The 2,927-nt window shown below is 49.0% G+C and overlaps 1 non-coding gene across 1 annotated transcript; it reads left to right on the top strand.

Annotated features, from left to right (window-relative positions):
• The first annotated feature begins 314 nt into the window (after positions 1-314).
• Positions 315-418, top strand: LOC120671655. Its single transcript, XR_005673755.1, has one exon. It is a non-coding gene; the product is annotated as a small nucleolar RNA R71 (small nucleolar RNA).
• Positions 419-2,927: the final 2,509 nt, after the last annotated feature.

Raw genomic sequence — 2,927 nt, 5'->3', positions numbered from 1 at the left:
TTCGCACGTGAAGTGCGAACCCATGGCGTAAACGGGAGCATGGATCGGTTGTTTGCTCCCTTCCTCCATCTTCTTGATTAGGGGGTCCAACTTCGCGGCAATCATATCCATCTCTTTGATGGTATGCATGCCTTTGGTGCGGGGTTGGAGTCATTCATTGCTCCACCCCCTGAGTGGAGACCATCTTCTCGACCAATGCTTTGGATTTGGCTATGGTCAGGTCGAGGAAGACTCCTCCAGCAGTGGCATCAATATTGGCTCGAGATGTCATTGTGAGCCCGTTGTAGAAGCTTTGCAGGATGAGCCACTTGTCCATGACGTGATGAGGACAGGCCAAGATGTATTCCTACAGCCTCTCCCAAGCTTCTGGGATGGATTCCATCCCCGTCTGCTGGAAACTTGAAATTTTCCCGCGCAGGGCATTTGTTTTGCCCAGCGGGAAGAATTTTGCGGGGAACGCCTTGGAGCATTTGGCCTAGGTGTCAATGTCCTTTTCTTTATAAAACCATTGTTTCGCCTTTCCCAGGAGGGAAAAGGGAAACAGACGAAGCTTGACAACATCGGTGGCGACACCCCATATGACAACGGTGTCGCAGAGCTCCAGAAAGTTCTGCAAATGTGCATTTGCGTCCTCGTTTGGCTTGCCACAGAATGGGCCAGCCTGCACCATGTTGATGAGGCTTGATTTGAGCTCGAAGTTCACATCCCCGACATTGATGTTGGGGCCAGTGGCCACATTGTCGGTGGATGGGACGGAGAACTCGCGGAGAGTCTTTTCAGCCACAGCCTCAAGAACGAGTGGTGCTTCCGAAATGGGTTCCTGTGCCGGGAGGATAGCAAGAGGAGGAACGAGGCGAGGTCGTGCCCTTCTCACGAGCCTCTCTGGATTGTCTGTGTAGTTTTCCGGTAGGGAGAAACCGGTCATACACTACCCCTGTCTTCTTTCAAATAAAAAAAAATAAAAGAAGACATAAAGTGACATTAGCCTGAAAGAGTAAAGACTATATCCTGAGTACAAGGTCTAACTTAATATCTGCACAATATCTTTGTTCACATGCCGTCCCCGGCAACGGCGCCAAAAATGCTTGTTCACATTTCTTAGCGCAATCACTATGAATGGTTAATTCCCAGCAACGGCACCAGAAATGCCTGTTGGCGGTCCTTAGTGCAATCACTAGAAATGAGGGCGCCGAACCCATCCTAGCAACTACACCCAAGGGGTGCCACTCCCGTGGTATAATCAATACGATTATAGATGGATCCGCATGCACGGATATACCGTTGTAGCATTTCACCCGAAGAGTAAGGGTATCGTCATTTATTTGTTTCCCAAAGGACGGCAGCGGCAAAGATATTGTACTCAACATTAACCATGACATTGTGCCTCAAGTAATAGGCAATGCTCTAACAGGGGTAAGTACAAATAAAGAATAAGCAAGGGTAATGTGACACAGCACATATCCACACTCCAAGCGGAAGGAATAAAGGAGAGAAACTATAAAACAAGGAACTACTCAATCCTACATCAAGTCAGCTGGAGCTTAGGCTAGGTTAGGTGTCCTAGTGCTTCTATCTAAAGCTGGGGTCATATTAGATCATGGTTAGGACTACATGTGCCAGGAAAATGGGATAGCGGGGAGAAGGACCCGTACCGGAGTACATCCAGTCCCGTTACCTCTTTGCATGAACTCCTACACCGAACCCGAACGTCGGGGAGTACGCTAAACGCAACACCGCTGTTACGCCGGACGGACAGGGCTGTCCCCACCTGCCGTCTACCCCAGTTACACCGTGGAGCACGGTCATACCCGAGCACCACGCTCGTGTATGAAGTCACTACTCTAGTGCCCCCAGGTCTCCCACCCTTCGGATGGACGAGTAAAACACTAGAGCAAGCCCGAAAGCACAACGAACCTCTATCCGTACCCGGATCATCTGGCCTAACCAAGACCGTAGCATAACTTATGAACGATCTAAGCATGGATTGATAAACTATCAAGATAGTAAAGCAACCATGGCAAAACTCTATATTATGAATAGAAGTCTGACAAGTCGGATACAAAGCCATACCAGGAGCCGAGGATTGCTCAACGACCCCGAGGAAGACTTGCTCGATAAAGAGAACTCGCCTAGCTCCACTACCTAGCTAAGAGTGCAAGAGAGATGAGAGCCTTCCTGGAGAGAATGGAATGAAGTGTGTGTGTGTGTGTTGAGAGGGGGGAGAGAGGCCCTATTTATACTACTTGGAGGTCGGTTTCCCGCCAACGCATATAAGGAAGGTGATCAGGTGCCTTGGTCGTGACTCCTCCTCGAGATGCACTTGGATGTGTTGCAGGCCAGGTTCGGCCGACCCTAGGGGTCGGCCGACCCCACCTGTCAGCCGTTCGTGCTGATCCTTTGCTGGGTGGTTGATTCGTTGGATCTTATCCTTATCCTCTAGTGCACCTTGCGTGGAGGCCCCGTTTCCTCTGACATGTGGGCCCTCTATGTAAGGGTGTGATGCAGGATGCGATATTTTGCGTAGTTATGTGGCGTCTGCTGTGTGTTTTTGTCTTATTCCTCTCTTGCTCATCTGAAATGTACAAAACTCGAAAACAACTGTGGAGCGAGGTTAGTGATACAAATATGTGAGTAAGGCATGTAGTTTTCCTTTATTATTGTGTATAGTTGACGGGTGAAAATGGAACTTAAGCACAGTCGACACACGATAGGAAATATGAGCGGTGATTGGGAGGAGCTTCGAGATGAATTTTGTTACTCGTTCTCCCTCACCGAACGCATAGACTCCCTACCGATCGATATCCTCAATTTTGAGCAATTAGAGAAGGAGTCCATAGGTGCAGCATGGGCTAGATTCTCACGCCTTTTGGCATCTATCCCAGACATGTCTATACCCGATGAAGTATCATTGGATGTTTTCTACTCGG

Source organism: Panicum virgatum, chromosome 4N (genome assembly GCF_016808335.1).
Source record: "Panicum virgatum strain AP13 chromosome 4N, P.virgatum_v5, whole genome shotgun sequence".
NCBI lineage: Eukaryota > Viridiplantae > Streptophyta > Magnoliopsida > Poales > Poaceae > Panicum > Panicum virgatum.
The sequence above is the reverse complement of the archived record's forward strand: the minus strand, read 5'-3'. Positions and strand labels throughout refer to the sequence as shown.